General features: G+C 34.6%; 1 protein-coding gene across 6 annotated transcripts in view; it reads right to left on the bottom strand.

The window, feature by feature from the left end:
- Positions 1-22463, bottom strand: part of FGF14 (fibroblast growth factor 14) — a 410996-nt gene that overhangs the window by 111281 nt on the left and 277252 nt on the right. The window lies entirely within an intron of this gene.

Raw genomic sequence — 22463 nt, 5'->3', positions numbered from 1 at the left:
GATTCACCTGCCCTCTCCCATCCCCCAGGGAATAACAGCCACAATCATGGCAAGGTGATTGCCATAACTCTTCTTTACCAGAGTAAAAATATATATATATATATATAAAAAATAAAAAAAAATAAAAATACCTGAGTAAGCTAAAAGTAAATGGGAATTCAGGTAGCTGAACAGCTAAGCTACCCTATCTAATACTCTACTATTGTAAAAATTACCAAGAATTGAGTATGGGCTACCAAGCAACAACTTTGTGATTCATGTCAAGGATTGTGCCTTACCAAGCCACTTACTAAGCTGCTGAAGATTTGGTTTAGTGATGAAGAAAAGGACATCACATCTTAAAAAAAAAAATAACAGCACTACAGCTCCTTATATTGATAACATAAACTATTAGGCCCAGCTATAGCCATTCAGTACTATATGGTATAAACTTGTGGGGACATTGGCATTAAAAGCTTCCATATCACATTATGCTTATCTCTGCAGTAATGAACACAAAGACTTTGAGGCAGATATGTAATGAAATGAAGAGACGGAATTTTAAGTAAGGCAGAAATGATTTTCATGCAAACCTGTGGCCAGAATATAAAATCCTCCTTGAATTTGTATATAATTGCTCTCACAGTTAATTATGCTGTGTTACTTATTATAGTATCCTAAGGGAAAGTGAAAATAAACACTAATAAATTAAATTGTCTCTAAGTGGAATGTTCTAAAGTTTTCTACAGAACCTGAGTTCCATGAAATGTGCATGAAAATGGTACGTTTTTCTTGAAAATACAAAGTCATATGAAACAATAAACACATTTAAATTAAAAATATAAGTTTAAATTGTAAATATCATAGAAACTGTTACTAGAAATATTAACACAAACTGTTGAGGCATGGAAATAAAGTATTTTGTGATAAACAAGTAAGAACATTAAAACTTTTATTTTGCTTTTAAATTAAAATTTTGCTTTATTTATACTTTAGCAAAAGTTGCTCTGTCTTTATATGAGAATACTCAATTTAATATATATATATATATAAATATAATAAATTTTATTTTCTTTGGAAGTACTGCCTTAATCAACCATATCAGACAAACCAAAAATATTTTCATCATTTAAAAATGAAAAGTGAGTTCCTCCTACACAGGTGCTATTCTTTTCATCGCATTCTTTCAGTACACACTTCCAAATTGACAACTTTAAACATGCTTTATACATACTGACATTGTATCTTAAAAGACTAAAGAAAATAACTAAAGCAAAATTATTATAACCAGAGCTTTAAAAAGTATTTACAGGAAAAAATATCAATATTTTGAAAAGATGTTTCTATATCCAACAAACAAGAATTAATTCTGCTTTTAGCTTAAAATATCCCACAGGAGGGCAATTATAGTCAATTCACTATCACCAGTTGTTTACACCTTCCACTACAATGCAAAATTTATAAGTGATTTTCAAAGTTATTCTTTATAGTTATTCTACTTATTTTTTAAATTCTCAAACAAAATCTACTTTATAACAAGAAATCACACAATCATGTCTATGTTTGCTCCAGAAGCATTATTTAAAATTAAACCAAAATTTACCAACTATCCAAAACTGTATTTGAAAGAAAATAATTTGGTGAATAATTATACATTTCAGCTAGCATTTCAGACTTCATATGGTGGGGAAGGACATGAGTCCCCCATGTATTTGTTCATTTAAGTTCAAATACAGCAAAACAGTAACTGTTATAACATGAGACAAGAGGACCTCAGTCGTGTTTTATCTCATTCATACACAGTTTTAATGGTTTTAGTTGTCAGAGAACTGAACAAAATAGTCACAAAACAGCTCTTTCACTCAAATATTTCATTCAAATCTGGAATTTATTACTAATAACATGATATTAATTAATATTTTGATTATGCCACATAGATCTCTATAAACCAAAACAAGGACAAAAAAGGTCCTATTTCCCGTAAAACATAGCAATTGCAAATTTTTTTTTACCTTTTTTTTTTTTTTTTTTTTTTTTTTTTTCCTACAGATTATTAGAACCTTGTTTACCCAGCTCCTAAGATGGTCTTTTCTACTTCAAGGTTAATATTAATTCCTGACAAAAAAAAATGAATCAGAGAATTTTTACAAGTTCTTGATTGTCATATTTAGTTCAAATAACACTTCATGTCTACAAATCAGAATAAGAGACAAGCTAAATATTTAAGCTGAACAGTGCTCAAAATATTGGAATAATTTGAGAAGACATGGTTGTTTTTATTTTTTATTATTTTCACTTTAGCAAAAAATTAACCCAAATTTAATGATGGGTTTGTATGCAATGACTCGTTAATCTCAATGCAAGTCATAATAAGCAATAGTCAAAAAGCCTACTCTGTATAGTCTGAAAATTGATTAAATATCTTAAAAGAAGAAACAGACAATCTTGTCAGGCAAGGAATTCATCTCTTCACCTTGCAGAAAGATAAATTATTCTTTCAGGTCAATTTTGAGATACTTGGGCAGCAAGCAGTACAGATAAATCATCTGGTCTCTGTATTGTTACAGCATTTTATCTACCCATTGTCACTTGATAACATTACAGAAACAGTCTCAGCTTCAGACAGTTTGCAAATGAGTTTCTCAGATCCTTCTTGATCACACTTATTTATTTATTTTTATTACGCACTAGAAAGCAGGAGCTAATAGCAATACCCAGTAATACCAACAAAAGTCTAATGCTGCCTGTCCTCAGGTGCACCCAATACCTGATGCTTGTAACTTCCACCACAGTGATGCAGGTAGACAGAAAAGCAATTATCCTCACCCTTTACTCCCCACACATGCCTTTTTCTTCCCACATGAAAGAGAAAGGGAATGGCAAGAGAATGCAACCAAATAATAAAACACAAATTAACGGGATGAGAATGGAAGATCTAACAAAATAGCTCCTGTTTCTCATATTTTATTTTTTTTTATTATAGACTTTATGTTAATGGTTCTGTGGTAGTCTTACTTGTGTCGCCCAGACAAATATGTGAAAAAAAAAAAAAAAGAACAAACAAGCAAACAAACAAACAACAACAACAAAAAGGGGGGGGGGCCCCCCCAAAAAAGCCCACTTCACCATGGGTCAAAATTAAAAGTCAATTCAACATCTCCTAATGGTTTTTATTGATCTTCTTTTGGGTCTATACTTCTGATTTTGAACAGTTCAGTGTGACAATAATGCAACGCCCCACCATGGAGAGAATCATTCTAGCTTGTAATGTTTAGAGATTGCCTCTAAAATTTTGGAAATGTTCTACCGAATGGACAAAACTACACATTCCCAAACCTCTCTTCCACAGCAACCTGCATAAGAGCAGTCACTTGCAGCCCCTTTTTATTGCTGCTTTCTCTTAGCAGCAGCAGCAGCAGGAGGTATGATTGCAGTTAGCATGCACATGCTGTCAGTAGCCTAATGTCCTCAAAAAAGATAGAGTTTAATTAAGTTGTCTTCTCTTCTCCCTCTAGTAGTGGCTACAAAAACTGTTTTGTCATCAAGTCTTGACAGGTTGAGTACAGCTTTTGCTTTAGAACAATTATGACATTTGATGTTTTAAATTAAAAATCTTTTCTGTACAGAAACAGAATATTTTTAACATCTCTTCTTCCCTCACCTCCTAAGGCTGCCAGGACAGATCTCTTCAGAAATTTTATCGATTTAAAATAAACAAGGTTATAAACTCATTAGAAACTAATTTCAGACATAGATGAACTTACAATGCTACAAAACAATGGCAGGTATGCCCACTGTATTTTGACACCATTAAAAATGAATCCCTTAGAATACACTGAAGTTTTAATTTTACATGAAACTCCTTGTCTTGCTTTTGGTGCAAAAGTTTAAGTCTTAAAACTAATTTTTTTTTTTTTTTTGTTTTTTACCAGAAGTCTTTTTTATTGTTGTTGTTTTTGGTTGTATGTTTGTTTCGGCCTGGCATTATTCACCTACTCCCTCTCTTGAGTAAATAACCTCGGTATATTTGAGCTGGCAGACAAATGCTTAATGGTGGCTTAATCTCATTCTTATGGAGAATAACCTGCACTAACCAGTTAATTACCAGTCTGCCACAAGTTCCTCAATGAGTCACATGAAAATGTATTTAGAGTATTTAGCAGTATATAGAGCTAAATTTTGCTCATATAGCATAGCATAAAACTCATGTTAACGACTGGTAGCTCCATGTCCATCACGTTTTACTTGAACTTTATTATTTGTATTTCCCTCCTGCAGTTTTTACTTTTGAATTGTTAAGTACTAAAAATACTGCTCATGCTGGTCCAAAATAAACCAGCCACATTTTTTGGCTCTCTGTGACTTGCCTATCATTTTTTTTTTCCTCTCTGACACAGTCTGCATTTGTTAAGAATCTTCTCTCTCCTGTTTTACTTGATTTGAAATATCAAAAACATTTCTAAGCTGTTTTAGGATTTAAAACAAACAAACAAACAAAACCACAATCATTTCTAAACTGTTTTAGGATTAAAACAACAACAACAAAAAACAACCAAACAACAGCAACAACCAATGAAACAAAGCAATGCACAGATTTCTTGGGAAGTTGTGAAGCACAGCACCCACCTGAAGCACAGATATGTTTCACCCACTCCACACCCACCTACCAGCTAGTACTCAAGGCCCAGGATGTGTAAAAGGCCACTGCTTGTCCCCTTCTCACAAAATAATTCTGACAGTACTGTCAGACTGTCAGGACTGGGATTTCTACAGTCTCTCCTGCTGAAGCCATTCTCTGTCATGTAGTAAATTAACTGCCCACCACAGGAGGCATTAGAGTCTATGTGCTAGATCATAGCCGAATGCAGCCTCTAGCCCTTCATTGACATCTGAGCATAAACTCCTTAATGTTTCATTTTAATGTATGAAGATCATATACAATTTTAAAAAGTGTCACTACTACTCAATATTTTAGAAATATTTTCCAACAGGTAATTCAGCTACAGAAGGAGGGACCAAATCCAATGTAATATATTGCTTCCTTATTTTTTGATTCTCATTTGAAGTATCCCTGTCCCTGTTGAAACACTTCTCCCAGTTTCAAAAAGTTGTCTTTTCAAGAATACTGTTGATATTTTAATTCCAGCAGCACTGAGGAGCAGAGGTACAATCAATACAGAGAACTACATCATACTTCCTTCTTGTTTTTGGTCCAAAACCTCCTGTTTCCCAGCACATATAAAAGCAGGATCTTTTGATCCTTACACAATCACAAAAGGAGGCTCCTTCAAACAAGTATCCAGCCAATTAAGAGTTCAAAATGCAAAATTTTGTCCTTCATTTAACAAAGATAAAAGCTTAAATGCTCATCTAAAACCCCCATGTTCCTTCATTCTGAATATTAAACTCAGCTGTTTGTGATACAGCTGTTGCATTTAAAAGCCTTACACACTCCCAACTTGTTTATAATTGCTACTGTCCTGTCAGTCTGGTCACTAAGTGTTTCCAATGTTTTGATCTTTTATTTGTTTGTTTGTTTTGTTTTGTTTTACTTTCCATCTCTGATTCTAGTGTTAATGTTTTCAGTATCTCATAATACACACCAACCAACTAAAGCTTAATTAAAGTCTTTAAAGGAAAGTGTCTTTTAAAGAAAAATTTTGCTATGTTCAGAACAGAAAGGAAAAGGATATAATGTGATCTCAGAAAAGCAATAACCTCCATTATTCCCTGTTCCCATAAGTAATAATAGTACTTATTCTGAAATGCTGTGGCTTTGTGATTTCTCTGTGCTCGCTTATTTTTCTGTCCTCTCAATGATTGCAGAGCACTCAACTTTGGTGTTTATTTTTAACTCTACTTTTTGTCCATTCATGCCTAACATCACAAACCCATCTCTCAGAGAGCCTTGCACTGAGAACATATTTAACAGGGACACAAAGTCTTGTCTGTCTGCACTGTCATTGTCATGAACATTTTCACTGAGTTGATGAAATTTCTTGGTAAACTATGAAAGCACGTTGGAGTTCTGCAAAATGGTTGCTTTTCTTGAAAGCACAGCACTGTACCATTTGTGCTGGTGTCTTTGCCTTTGTATTGGGCAAAGACATTATGTATTGGACAAAGACTTTATGTTAACTGCAAAATGGGGTCTCTTCCACTTGTGTGCACAGACACAAGTTTTGTCTCTAGGACTTACAATACATTTCTAATTACATGAAATTAGTTTCTTGCCATGTGGTTTTACATGAGCAAATGTGATTGTAAGTAGAACTAGAGCAACTTGACTTCTTGCTGGGATAATTTTTCTGTTTAAATTCACAAGGTGATCGGATTTAATAGACTCATCTATAGCATAATTATTAACAGTCTCATTTACCAGCCATTTTATTTTTTGCAGGATGGGAAGGGAAGAGGTTTAGGTTGTTACGAGAACACACGGTTTCCAAATATGTTTAATTTTAGTAACTTTATTTAATAATTTGCATTTACCTTCCTACTGGACCATATTGTACATTTCCAGTATTTTTGATCTTGCAACATATGATTTTATTTTATGCCTAAATACTGTCTTCTAATGTTGATCCGTGTTTCTTCTATTACACTAAAATTCAAAGGCCTCTAATTTCCCATTATTTAAAATACCTGATGATATGTTACACTAATAACATAACAGATGGATTTAACTGTTACCTAACAAGCATCACCTTCCTCTGACACTAAAAATAATCTTTGCACAGCTATACTCATGCTCTCAAAGTTTACTTTGATATGGTAATAAGAAAATTCTATTGTCTAAGCTCTATTTTACACCAGCTTTGTTGTTGCAATTTTTATTTAACCTTTTAATTTTAGATAAGACAAAAAATATCTTGTTTTATGAATCACCTTGTCTTTGGAAAAACATTTTCTACTATTTTGTTTAGGATGCATTTTTTTATACTTGAACATCTTAGTTCTACCTAGTATTTTCTTCGTTCTAACTTCAGACAATAAAACATCGTACAAAATATTGCTCAGCATTCTTGAAAATGAAAACATTAAACAATGGATACTGAGTTTATTTATTTATTTATTTATTTTTCTCATTTTTGCAATGGGTTCCACTTTGGTAAACCTCCCATAAAAAGGCCCCATGAAAAAACAGACTTTATTTTAGTCACAATCAAAAAATATCAAGTCACCACAATGTGACAGATTCTATTACCATTTAATTTATGTATGAAAGTTGACTAAGGTGTTGCCCTTTGAATCAGTGCATAAGTAGAATTTAAGAATGAGATTTTTCTGAATATATCAGTAAATACTGTAAGCACAATAGGATGGACATAAATGATCATTTCAGCTATAACTAAATTTATGTCAGTCAGCACCTAACTTGCCAAAGAAATATTTCATGTTTTTAGAATAAACTGTTTAAACATCACATTTATTTTTACAATCTTGATTATTGGTCTCCTTGCATGCTGCATCACAAAGCAATGAAATATTTGAAATCAGTCCGTATTTCTTTGACAAACTGACTTAGCGTTAAATTTGGAAAGGACTTAAATAATCTATTGAAAAAGTATTCCAAATTATCATGGCAATGTTCAATGAAAAGAGGATAGCTTGATAATTTGCAGTGCTGAGTATTACATTCTGAACAACATTCCATTTTCTATTGTTACAAAGAGGAAGCTTCTTCAAGTGGCAGGGGTCTTTAACTTGTTATTAACTTCATTTAATTCTTGCCAGAATACATAAAAGCACATAAAATGAAGCAGTATATTCCCTCTGCTTAGATATGCAATAATATCATTTCTAAATTGTGCACCTCAAGAACAGACTATTCTATTTACTTTTAGTTTCTTGCTAATAGCACAAAATATTGAAAGAAGGCAAATTACTTCTGAGAAATTTTACATTTTTTTCTGCTGACTAGCCTAAAAAGCACAGGCAAACAGATAAATTTCACTGCCAATAACTGGCACTAAAGAGATTTTATCTGGTTTCAAAGCAATAGCTAGGATTTGCAATGTATGTCACAGACTCATTGCAGAGCAAAAAGCCTCAATTTTCTTTGGTAAATGAACAACATATAAAACTTTCCAGGTTTCAGATGTAGCAGTTTCCCAACATCTTTTAGTGCACCATTCTCAGTTTCTACTGCCACCATCACAAACAGATGCATTACAACACTTTATAAAACTACAAAAAATCACAAGTTTTTATTTTTATTTTAGTTGGGTTAAGTGGACTGAGCTTACATTAGTGCAGATTTAAAGACATCCATCAGAAAGCCAACATCAATACAACTCTGTGTTCTTTTTTATCTAAGTTGACAGTTCAGTACACAAATGGAAACTCCTGGTAAATAAAACAATAAAAGCATTCACTTGTGACCAAATGCAAACAAACCTGTTTAATACTTGAAAAGAAAATCATTAAAAAGGAGATGAAGAATTACCAAGGAATTTGAAAAATTAATTAAGTTTTAATTTAGTGTTTAACAATGTACAAACCACAGGGATTAGTTACTTATATCTGACAGAATTTACTACAAAAAAAATATTTATCAGTCAATTGACTATGAAATTTCAAAAAAAGTTAAAATTTTCCTTCAGAAAAACGTTGTTTTTTGTTTGTTTGTTTGTTGTTATTTGTTATGCTTAGACATAAATCGTCAGTGCCATACCACATAATTCACCAACATTATCTGAAGATACTTGTCTACAAAGTAATAAAATGCCAGCAAAATGTGAACTGTTAAGTGCAAGCTACATTTTAGTTCTCTTCATGAACAAGTAATATTACTGGAGATATAAATAGGACTCCAAAGATATGAGGTCAGGGTGAAAGGATAATTGATTATCCAATGTGAAATGGATAATACCATTGTGAAAGGGAACAAATGCATTTCTATACTTGGTATTGGCTAGAAACTTTCTTCTATACTTGTTATTGGCTAGAAACAAGTCCTACAGGGCAAGCTGAAGTTTGCACTGTTAATATTAATAAAATAAGTTAAATATTTAGGAAAAAAATATTTGTGTAGGAAAGCATGAATACTCTGGAATTAATTCACACAAAAACTCTATGAAAGAATTTTAATATCATTATACATACAGTACAATTAATAACTATTTAGTATTTTAAAAACATTCCCTTGTTCTTTCACAAAGTGTTGCTATTTTCAGTTTAATATTTGAAACCTCTATAAGCAAAAAACCTTTAATACTCAAGAACTGTCATGAGTTATAGGAAACAACTCCTCGAAACAGAAAATAGCAAGTTATACTAAGTATTTCAGTTATTCTTTACTTTTTGCAGTGTAACTATGAGTTATCTTGGACTTTTATTTAACAAGGGACCTGCTGAAGAAATAGTAGACATTTTCCTATACTTTATTCTATGCTCAAGCGCTTGTACAGTTGTGAGAATGCAGTGAGATAGAAAGACAAAAAGGAAAGAAATACTTTGCTATTTTGGTTTTCTGAGATTAAGTTTTCCCCAAAAAACTTCCCTGTGAGAAAGACAAGAATCCTGGTTAGCCTGCAGATTGAAAGACCTCTATGGTATTAAACCCAATTGGTAGTCTTATGAGAAGTAGCTTGGAAAACTGATCTTCAGCTAGTGAGACAAGAAAATATTCCACTGTACTTTAAGAACATAGCGTATTCCATTTCTACTTCAGCATTACAGATTTACTTATTCTATAATCAGCATTATGAATCAGTGCTTCTTTACTGGAGGTAATTCCTGTTTTTTTTTTCTTTTTTTTTTTTTTTTTTTTCGAGTTCAAGATTAAGTGGGGCCATGACTTCAAGGATTTTTTATTATTGTTTGTTTTTTTTGTTTGTTTGTTTCATCTTCCCCCACCTGTGCTACTATGAAAGTTAGAAGCAAACAGAAAGAAAAGATACTCGTATGAAATTAAATGACACCAGGAGCTTGGCTTTAAGGAAATCACTAAATTTTGACACTGATACGGGACTGATCATAGAAAACTGCTGTAGGCTATCACTCATCAAGCCCTTTTTTGAGGGATCTTTGCACAAACATTGTCACCTTGCTTCTCCTGAACTACTTTTTCTCCAAGCCTCACTTTAGCAAGAACAAAATCAATACAAGAGGCAAATTCCTTTGATGCTTTGAAGCTGATGCTTCTAGAGACAAACAATCAAGCATTTGTCCCACCATGATTACTCAGGTTCTCCGGCTACTTAATCCATGAGATTTAGGTACTAACCAGAAAATAAGCAGAACTATACTTGGAACATCTACTGGAAAATGAGCAGATACAGTTCAGGTCAAATAGATTGTTCAAAGGTCTGTTGGGTTTTGGAAGAACTCAGATCTGGTTAACATTTTGATAGATGATCCAAAATACCTCAAAAAACATTGAAAGGGTTTTCAATCTCTAAAACTAATGTTGATTAGAACATGAACCGGAAAAAAATAGTTTTTGAATACATAATCTGAGAGTAAAACCAAAAAAAAAAAGGGCTCTAAAACAAATCTCCCATCCTGTGTAAAGCATTTTTTCTGTGACCTCATAATCTTCTTAATCTTTTTAATCCTCCTTTGCTTCAAGTCCAGCTCATCTACTATTTGTACCTTTCTTAAGTCTATCAAGTACCTGTACAGGCTCACCTTGCCCTACTTCTTACATCCTGTCTTTCACTTCCTACCTGCTGTATTCAGCAATCCAGCATCTTCTCCCACCTGTGTATCTCCAGATGTGCTAAGCAGTCAGGAGGACAAAAGACCACCCTCCTTCCTGTTGTCCAACCAAATTTTAACCTTAATAACAAAACATGATTTTAAGCAAATAAACAAATATGCCATCATTCACATACATCTTCATTCAGACATTTATAGAAACAATAAGATTATCTTTAGGCTAACAATACATTTAACCAGAGATACAAACTTCACCTTGTAGCTACCAGGGAAATAACACACAGTCTGTAATTTCTGTATGTATACACAAAAACAAAGCAACCAGTAACTTATCAATGCATTTTGTAGAGCAGTGACTCAGAATGAAGATGCATGGCAGTTCCAAATGTATATATTCTTCTGAGATGTGTAATACACAACTGGCAAAAACAAAAACAAAACTAAAATATATTCCTCAAGTCTTCTGAGCCACAACACTTCCATGAAGATGGTTCCCCCTTCACTGTCTTCTTGGTCAAAACTAGTTGTACCAGCATCATTAACTGTCAAGGTTGACATCAAGTCTCTTAATTACGGATGACCAATTACATGTAGGGAGGTACTAAACAAAGCAAATTCCATGACTTGTAGCTGGTGTCTTCCAAAGACAAAACAAGTGAGAATCCTCTGCTCGGGTATGAGTGTCTGAACTATTTATCCTGAACTCCATCATAGTAGTAGGGAGAAATGGGCAGCTCAAGGCATGTTTTCCCTCATTTCTAACAGAAAGGTCAAAAATGCATCAAATGAATTAAATGCAGGAGAGCCTACTTGTCTACCCCAAACCAGGTATCATGCAGTATTTAGCCCTGTTCATCTCCTAGAGACACTGAAGTTCTCAAGTCTTTGGATGAGCCTTCCCTCCCTAGGACAACTCCAGTTCCAGACTATTCCCTTTGAACTGGACTTATGGTATAACCCAAATAGACCCTCTCAGGTTCTTTTTTTGTGTCAGAAGACCCACCTACACTATAAAAATGCTGCCATATGGGCACAATTAAATTTAGTTTGCTTAGCACCCTAATCTGGCAGCTGTTGATGCTTCTCACTACAGGGTTTCCATGCCACTCTTAGAAGCTTGTCCTGTAAACTCCTTTACAAAACACACATATTCAACTAGCATGTTTTAAACAGAAATCAAGAACAATTTTATTCTCTTGATTCATGTTTGTACTGCAGCAATATCCTCTTAATTCCAGCAAAGACTGAGATGCTACTGTGCCAGACAGTACTCAGAAGGGTGAACAGGTATTCTTAGAAAGAACAAATTAGACCCTTTTCTGAATATTAATATTAAACTCTCTTTAAAACTCATGCATCCTGAACATTTGTTATACTGACAACTTAAATGTTATTTGAAGCTGAAAGATTAGAGACTGAAAAGCAGGAAATCCAACCCCAGGATTTCCACAGCAATTTTTGTCCATGCCTGCTGACACTCCAGCGATAGCACCAGTATTGGTGAATACTGACCAGCTGTAACAACTGGTGCAAATTTGACACTGTAAGGATGTCTTAATGACAGCCTTCAGCTGAATGTTTCCCTCAGCTTTCTTTAGTTTTACATCTGGCACCTAAGCTTTCTAACGTGACAGCAAGGCTTGCTGTTCCTCACTGGGAGCCCAGTGCAGGGCAGGCATCCCCAAACCTCACCAGCAGAACTGAGCATGGCTGACACCCTCTCACCTGCAGTCTCATCAGCACACTAATGCACTGGAACACTAACTTCAAAAGCCCACACTGACACACTGTGGTGTAGAAAATCCCTGCCTGCCCTATTTTCATTTTCTAACATTCATACTCACTTGGACAGTTTGATTAAGTGCCTGGGGGTTATTCCATTGTACCTTAACTGCAGATGCTGCTGGTGCTTCATTTATAATACCGCAGGTGAAACCCAATAAACTTTAGTATCACACTACATTTCGTCTGTGTATTTACATGCACCTTGTCAACAATATAGCATAGCATGAAATACCCAACACTTCTACTTTTTATTATGATGTAAAATAAAGCTTCTCCTCCTCAGTGTAGTCAGAAAAAAAAAAAAAAAAAAAAAATAACAGAAAGGATATCTCTAATTCAGAAAACTGTCTAAAAAATATTTGCTACCTCTCCAACAAAGCTTACATGGTATATGAAATCTTTGTTTTGTTTTCCAGAGGCCTTCAAGGTAGTTCTCTATTTCTATACACAAATAATAGCAGAAATCTCTGTCATAAATCTTGTTCGAATTTAACACACAAGACAAATTCCCTTTTCCACACACAGACAGGAAGGGCATATATGAGCCTTGATTATGCTTTATTAAGTTCTTCATTAAAATCCATGTAAGTGTCTCTGTCAAGCAGGCTACACTTGATTTTTCTAAGAAATTATTTTTAGCTGTGTGCAATGCCTGGATTTACCAGAGAAGGAAGAGCAGGAAAGCGGAAAGAGAAGTTAAAAGCTCTCATCACCCTGACTAATATGCTGTCATGGTTCTGGTGACACGATGGCAGCAGCCAGTCACTGGTGCAGCAAGCACCCTCCCTTCTTTCTGCACTCCCCATCTGCTTTCACACCGCAGCTGTGGAGTGCTACAGAACTTACAGAAGGTTTTTTTAGTGCATTTTTCTTTGGACAAACCAGAATTCTGCCACTTTGTAATCAAAGTATCACTTCAGCTGTTTCTACAGAACATAGCAACACAGCAAAGGAAGTGCTGAAGAAGCTGAGCAATGACTTTGATATCAAAATAAAGCCTGAAGATTGGGGCCATTCCCTATCTCAAGGAAGCATATAGCCTTTGTCCACTGTATTACCAAAACAACATTTTATTATTATTATTATTTTTATTGTCCCTTGCCTTGCCTTGCCTTTCCTTCCCTTCCCTCCCCCTTCCCCTTTCCCTTTCCCTTTCCCCTTTCCTTTTTAAAGTTACTTCCTCCTGATAACAATGAAGTAGAGAATTACTAGCAACACGTTGCACATGACTGACCAACAGCTCAGAAACTATTTACACCATATGACTAGAAACTTTTTATACCACATGAATTTAGGTTTCTATCATGAGTGCATTGACTCACTCTCTGAAAAGTCATAAACTATTCAGAGAACCAAAATCTACATCCTTTCCATTCAGAAAGTGTCATGTACTCATGCACAGTAAGTGCCCTCTCTTGAAACTGCTCAGCTGCTTCCTGAAATCTCTGGAAGTCCAGCTCTAATGAAAAGAATGAACAAAGTTAGTTTTTGATTTCTTTGCATTTCTAGTTTGTATTTCTTCTATTAGTAGAAAATGATTACTTTTGAGTATTTTTAAATATTTTAAAATTTTTTGAAATTATTATTTCTTTATGCTGGGACTCCAGCTGCATGAAGAAAGTCAGGATGGCCCTGTTCACCAAGCCCAGATGTCTTGATCAGGAGAGGAACGGTTGTGGATCCACTTTGTGGGGGACTGGACTAATCCAAAACATGTTCTGGAGGAGAATGAGCACTGGCCTAATATTGCAGTCACAGTAAGAATGCCCAGCTACCTGCAGATTCCCAGGCAGATCCTAAACACAGGAGATCAGCATCACCCAGACAATAAAGCACAAGGAGGATTTCCAAAGCAGCAATGAAAATGAGGCTTTCTGCATTTTAGTCAAGGATGCAGAAGCCCCCATCAGGTTGTAAAAAAGCATGTGCAATGACTGGAAAAGATACAATTAACAACTGGATATACAGAAACCACTATTTATAAGCATGTCAGAGGCCAGTTACTACCCTGATTTTCCATTAAATTGAATGTGTTTATTTGTATGATATAACAGTATTAATCCCACTGTAAAGGCAGGTGGAAGGTTTTTAATAGAGCAATTTAAAGTGCAGGAGTGAAAGCAAGGGGAAAAGACTTGCCACTTTCAATGAAATAAATGGATGTCAGCAAAAATAAACATCACTTATCAGAAGCCTTCTATCTGTGTAGCAGAATGACAGCTTATAAAATATTTTCCCAGTGCTTTAATATCTAGTGATGAATGCAACTAGAAAGACAATAAAAGACACCCTTGTCAACAGTTTCCAGACAATTCCAAATAAAATAAACTAATTTAAAATAATATTTTGGATAATTCATGCTAACTACTGGATATATGTAGTTTCGAATAAGTAATGTATAAATGAAATTATCTCCTTTGATAACCTCATGAAGTATTTTAATAGCAGTGTTTGAGTATTGTTAATAGATCTAAGACCTCTAAAAATCCTGACATTTAAAGCTGGACTAAATTGGAAATCAGTATGAAGATTACCTTATATAGTGTTGGGATACCAGTAAAAGTCTAAAATGTTGAAGTTCTCAAAATCTCTTAAATAACTAAATATCAGTAAATGCTTCAAGTTTCTTCCACAGAAGTATCTGAACTCCACATATGTAAAAGATAATGTTAGTGATATGAGCTAAAATTAAGACAATTTACTTATTCCAACATAAAAGACTCCTTTTTTTTTCGAAACCAAGCATCTGTTTGAGATAAGAATCCGCGGGGGGCCCCCGGGGGGTTTGTTTTTTTTTTTTTTTCTCCTCAGCTTCACAGACCTGGGGACTAGGAAGCTGAGCTGCCACTGCAATGCAAAGAAAGGCTCCCCAGCAGTTCAGGTTCACACTCCTCCAGGGAGTCTGCTGTCAGTCCAGGAACAGGAGAATGTTTTGAAGATGTAAACAGCTTGGTTTTGGAACCTGTAGTACCTTCAGAGGTCTCAGCTCTTCTCAGGCCTGCCATGCAGTTTCTCAGGAACCAGAAGCAACCTAATCCAAAGTATGACTCTGGAATAAGAGTCATTATGACTTCTAGAGTATGCATCTCCCAAGCTCTCACAGCCTCTCTTCCTCCACAGCCAGTGGAGCCCTCTGCTTCAGGATGTCATCCTAAAAATAAATGTCATTTTCATTAACTGCATGACAGCCAAAATATGAATTTTCAAGTTTTGGTCAAGTCTGTCAAGTTCGTCAAGTCTTGATGTCTACACAGTCAGTATTTGCATTCGATTGGATGAATCTCCTTCCAAAAGTCTAAAGAAACTCAGCTGATGGGTTTGAAAGCATACTGGAACATCAATGGAATACAAATATCACAGAAAAAAGTAGTGTTCTACAGCAACCATCCCTCCATACCACCATACACTCTCTGATAATGTCCTGGCATTGGTAAAAAAATATCAGTAAGCTATTATCTGACTACTGCAAAGTATTTTGAAAAAGCTTTACAGCTATCTTGATTTTTTTTCAGGAAAAACAAAACAAACAAAACAAAACAGAAAACAAAACTTTATTAAAGACTAATTAACAGGAAGAGAAAAACAATACCAGAGTTACTCACACAAGAATAACCAAAAGGAAGTCTGTCAATCTGTATTTTCACTAGTGATACAGTTTAAATTCTTTTTGTCCAACAAGTGAACCAATGAGAAAAGGAACTCAAATTTGAAACTTCTATACATTAGGAAATTGCTCTAATCAGAGCTATTTGTTACATCCTGGGATTCAATGAAAACTCTCCAGCCTCAAGACTCCAACAATCTTTTTCTGATGGAAATTTGGAATTTGTCCAAGCCCGATGGGAGAGTAAAATAGTTTCAGGTAAAAACAAACCATCAGTCCAACAAACACTATGAGAAGGACACAAAAACTGTAGCTTATCTGTCTCAGAAGGCTTTCTGTAGACACTTGAAAATTTTGCTTTACTTTCTTACCATAAAATATTTGGTTAATTCCCTTCTCCTCCCCTGATGATATACAGTCCTAAAAAAAAAAGCAATTATAGTTGCAAGCATAAATAATAAAACCAAATGCAACTGAACATAGCATAACTAAAGGTCATTTGAACAAGTTGCAAAATTAATTCCTCAGATTTTCTAAAGAGTCTCTTATACATTAGGGCAAAGCTTTACCCCAGCTTCAACAGAAATAGAAAATCTCAGATTTTACACACACACAGACGCACTGTTCAACCTTCTTCAGCAAAGGGTTGCTGAAGCCCACTGATCATTGTACTCACTCCATTATAATTATGTAAAAACACGAAGTGGCACAAACCCTTACAAAATTTATATTCAATAGAGTTGCTGAAAATAAATCTTTGATAAATTATGCTATTTAATTTATTAAAACACACTCTTAACTCATTTTGCTAAACCACATACCATACTTATCTCTGCTTCCTTAAGATGACTGGAGTGATGATTGGACATTTGAATATACACAGCTCTTGATGTTAAGCATAGTATGTTGCTGTACTTCAACATTCAAAGGTTAGCAAGCTTGTTTATGTCTGATAGTACAAGTTCTCTAATAATTTATGCTAGATAACCAGTCGAATGTATTGAAATCTATCTGAATACTAAACATGGCTCATTTTAGTATGCATCCAATAAAACTTCTACCAAGAGAATAATTTTAGTTTATTTTAAATCAAAACAAATTATTTATGAAACATATGAATAGTTTGATCACCAACACTTAAAAACTAACAAACAAACAAACAAAAACCCCACAATTCAAATGAAAATCTCCAAATTTATTTGCAATAGGCCACAGCAGTTTAATGAATTCATAGATATCTTTCGGTATATTCAAAATGAGAGTGAACTTAAAGGAAGACATACTTTTGATTCAACTGTAATGTGTAGAAAGACAAGTATTTGCTCAGTTGGTTTTATCCTTTAGAAAAACAAAATTATCTCTTTCTTTTATTGCTTCAGAAAATATTTTTATTCTTCTTTTGATACTGTGAAATGAGTGACCTTGTATCTGCAAGGTTACTGGAAAAGATGTATTTCTTATAATCATTCCTCTAAATCTGCTAGTTCATAGAATTATTACTAAGGTCATCCTGGCTTCTCAAAAAGAATACAAGCATTCCCCAAAATATTATTCCCCCCCCCCCCCCCAACTCCCCAAAGTACAAAAAATATAGCATTCCTTTTATGATATAGCCTTCCTTTTATGATATATGAATTACAGAAAATACATAATGCAGCGTACAGCTTTTACTGTCATTCACAACATCTTGTGTAGCTTGCATGACTTCCAAGCCCAGGACCAGCCAGAAAAGCTGCCACCCCAAAGCCATTCTTTCAATGTATTTCACATCATCGACTTGTACCAGCATCTATCCACACTCTGCCAGTTCCCCACATATCACATTCTAACACAGGCTGCATGCATCTATTAAGGATCATCGGTAATGAAGTATTGTATGCAAACATATCAGTCAGATATGTTTCGAAATAAGAAATCAGGGAAGAAAGAAGTCTGGAAATGGAAAGACTGATGAAAAATTAAGGCAACCTATTCCAGGTGATTAAGGGATTTTAGGCAGTGCCATATATCTCACCTTTTGTAAGGTACCACTAAGCTCTCTCTACATAGTTTAGGAAATTAAACAAAATCAGCAGTATGGACCACATTGAGGCTGTATTACAAATTTTTACCAGTTAATTGCTCACTGGTACATTTCAGCAGTAGTGTAGAAAGGAGTCAGGTGCAGGAGTCATAATAGACAGGGTAATAACCTTCCTGAGTGTTAACAACACTGAAGTTTCCGATGTTAAAGCAACAGTGTTAAAAGTTACAAATGTAAACAAGGCCAGAAGGACATCAGAATTATCAAAAATTAATGCACATAAATGAGCTCATTTTCTAAAGTGCTAAATGCATTTTTTGTTGTTGTTGTTATTAAAAGTCTGTTCATTTCTGTCAGGATTACTTCTAATGTGCAGTAATTACTCTCAAAGCGTTGCTTGCTAGGTCCAGTGATGGAATGCGGAGTAAGTTCTGCAGCTTCACATGCCAAAATTAGAATTTCAGTTTTGAAAGATATATGTAACTTGTGTACCTATAGAAATAAGGAAAATGGATTCATAGTGTCTGATTTAGTTTACCAAAATATTTACAGAAGTGGGTTGTGGCCATAATCAGGTTTTGTCCTTACAGTCTCAGAATCAACTGACTGTATTTTATTTTCCCTTTACAGAAATGAAACCAAATCCAATTACCTGTTTTAATAGCAGAAAACTGAATAAATAAATAAATAAATAAATAAACTCAGTGAAATACACTGAGGATACAGGGATAAACCTGTAGTTCAGAGCTGTTTCAGTGAATTTCTAGCCCTTCTGTACTGCTCATCATTAAATGCCTCTCCACTTCTAGCAGAACCTGACTTTACTGCCAGCTCCACTCCACTGACCAAAATTACATAATTGCCATTAAGTAGTATGTCACAAACAAACTATTACTCCCCTTGGTTTTGTTTTAATACATGAAATTACAGGAGCATGGCAGATAAGAGGCATTGAAGAACTTGTAAATTAAAAGTTAAAACATGACTACTTCATGTTTCAGTACTTTTTCAGGAAGTCCTGTATACCCACCATAGGTTTTTTTAGATGGAACAAAATAGGTATACTCATTTTATTCTTTTCCGTTGGGTAATTAGGTACCAGGGAGGATGTGCGTATCAAAAAAGGTTTGGACAGAAAATGCTGTCAAAACAGGAAAAACAGAATATTTACCAGTGTGAAACCCTACAAAACGAAATGTTGGTTTGTTTTCCCAGATGACAGTAAAGCCATTTTCTGAACAGCTTTGTTTAATAAGTTGTTGGTATTACTACTACGATTTCCAAGCCACTGCTTTTAGGCAGCCAATTTCCAGTCCACTGTAATGTTCTGCTCTTTGGAGCTGCCTATTAGGCAGACCACAAAACACTTTTTTTTTTTTTTTTTTTTTTTTTTTGAGTGCTCTCAAAGTATAGGCATAAGATAGCGTGCTTTCCTGTGATTTAATTCTTGTCACAGCTGAGCCAAGGACAATTAGGTCTCAACTTCATCACAGAAAGAGTCATATCATTCTCTTCCAGAGTCCAGGTGCTTGTTGAAGCAATATTCCCCACACTGTACACACTTGCCACAAATGTATGGAGTAATCTTAACATCTAATATCATAACTGATCTACATGTGTTACATATTATAGTTGCATCCTGCTGCTAAGAGAGTCAGACCAACGTCTTCTCTCCTTCCTACTGTTTTTCAAATTTAATTTGCAGACAGATAGCTACCCAAGCATAAGCAGCATATAAACACCATGGTATTTGTTTCACTGCTCCCACTGGAGCAAGAAGTGAGACTGAGCACAGTCTGATATTACTATAAGGAGTAAACAACAGCCCAGCACATCATGGCTAGCCTTTCTTCAGCCTTACATTCACAACTCTGAAGGATGACAAAATAAATCCCCATGACTCCAAGTGGCAAGAATGAGCAGCTGCTTATTGGGATGTTTGAAGAACAATTCTGTTTTCTTTCAAAATCATCTCTGCTGAAGTTTGCATGCAAAATTTGTGGCAAAGGTCTTTCAGAGCTATAGAAATGCATATTTCCCCTTTTTTTGTGGGAATACAAATAGGAAAATTTCTCTCTTGCTCCACACATAGAGTCTGAATGACCCCAATAAAGAAAATTAACTTAATCTTCTCACCTTTCTGTGAGAAAAAAATAAAAAATTATAATTTAATTTTTCTCACCTTCACTGAAACAGACGCTTAGATGCCAGTAAATAAATAGACAAACTGACAATATTTAAAATGAGCTCACCAATCAACTGCCTTACAATTGTTTAAAAAACACTGATCCAGTAAAGAGAGAAGAATAAACATAGCTAGCAATGCACTCAAAATGAAGAAAGTCCAATTGCATCCAGAAGAATGACCAAGGGCCAATTCATCATGAAAATGTTCTCTCAAAGCTCAGCAAGAGATACAAAACCAAAAAAGCCTATTATTTCAATAGTTGTCCCCTAAAGACACTTCTCTGTTTCCATGGCAGTAGACAGTAGAGTCCAAAACTGTGCAATTTTCATGTTACTTATAGAAAGAAAGAAAGGAAAAAAAAAAAATATATATATATACAAACATACTTTATAGGGATAAAAATTCAACTCCATAAGCAAATGAAGGCATTCAGGACTCACTGAGCTGTCAACATATTAGAGCCACTGTGTGAGACACTGCTGATACTATGGCAGAAGTGAAGAAACATTTTTTCACTTCCTACACAGCTATGACATATCCCTAAAAAAGAACTCTGTATGCCACAATCTATTGGACTCATGATAAGAGTTGTGCCATTAGTGCTCTGGTGTCACATCTGCACTGTTTTAGAAAATAAACACCCAACCTGTTTGCATGTGATAGCACAAACCTAGCAGTAAAACAGCTAAAACTAACTCTATTACATATATAAACTGTTGCACTGTCAAAAACTAGATGCATTTTGTTTAATTAAATAGATTAATAAATAAAAAAGACCATCTCTATGTCAGGTCTTTGTTACAGTAGTATTTGTCATCCTTTGTATGATTAATGGCAACAAAAATACCTAAAAAGAATCAAAACCCTTATGCTGCTTCAGGCTCCAAACATTTCTGGTTTCCCTACTATAGTGAGGAACTGAAGTTAATCACACTGCTTACATGATTAAGAAGCCTAAATTCAAAGACATCTGCTCCAAACAACCCCAGTTATGTCCTAGATGTATAGTAGTATCAGTAGAGAAATATTAAAAATAATAATAATAATAAAAAAAAATTACATTCTCTTTACAACTTCACTTAATCTACAAATACTACAATCTTTTGTCAGGTTGATTAGATGCATTAACTTACCCTTTCCACATCTTAATAGGGTTGAATTTTCTTAAAGTTTAGCCAAACTCCAAAAGTGAATGCTTTTGGAATAATAAAATCGGTAATTTACTAGTAATGCATCCCCTCTCAACTACTTGTACTCTATCCTTATGCTACTTCAGTACTCATTAGAAAAGAGTAGAAAACAGGCTTATATTTCTTATACCAATATATTCCTTGCTATATTTAAAACAAATGCCAACTTGGAAAAAAAAATACTGATATGTGTGAAGCTGGTAATGAGCTAAAAAATAACACAGAGTAAAGAATCTTTAAGCATAAACATTTCTTTTTTAAGATCAGATTCACTATGTTCCTCATGTATGTGCCAGTGGGGCTGCTCAAACCGTGTTTTTGTTAATTGTTATTATTGGAACTCTGCAAGGAAATTGAGAGTTTTAGTAAGTCAGATCCCAAATTTTTGAGTGTTTATTCACAACATAGAATGGGATCTGCCCGGTGATGTCCAACAAGCTAGTAATCTGCCGTAATAATCCAACAGAAGTGTCTAATGCCACTGGTTCATTTCAAACAGGGTGATGACTGGCTGACTGAACTGTACTGAATATGATAAGCAGCCCTGAGATGGCTATTGGCTTGATTCTGTGACTCTGTCATTACAACAGTGATACAGCTATTAAACCTTAGTTTAACTACAACCAGACTATTCAGGTTTAGATTTTAGCAATTTTTAACTATATGGAAAACCTGATGTATCTTACATAGAAGAATACTTTTTATAGAATGCTACATTTCTATTTTAAAGATTTCCAGAATCATGTGCACTACATCAAAAATCTGTTTTAGAGTAGCAACATCACAACCTCACAGTCGCTTAACATTACTTAGACAACAGAATGTGCTAAATAAATTTACATCAACAAAGGACTAACATGTTAATTTTCCTACTTGTACACAAATTGCAAATTAGGGAGCATCTGTCCTTTAGAGCTGGAATTTAAATAGTTGTATCTCCTTTTTTCTTAAATATTGCAACCATTAGCAAGGTTCTGTGGAAACAGGTCTTTCACTTGTTCTGCCCCAAGTCTATGGACATAAGAAATA

This window comes from Oxyura jamaicensis, chromosome 1 (assembly GCF_011077185.1).
Source record: "Oxyura jamaicensis isolate SHBP4307 breed ruddy duck chromosome 1, BPBGC_Ojam_1.0, whole genome shotgun sequence".
Classification (NCBI taxonomy): domain Eukaryota; kingdom Metazoa; phylum Chordata; class Aves; order Anseriformes; family Anatidae; genus Oxyura; species Oxyura jamaicensis.
Note: the sequence above shows the minus strand (reverse complement) of the source record. Positions and strands in the feature narration are given on the sequence as shown.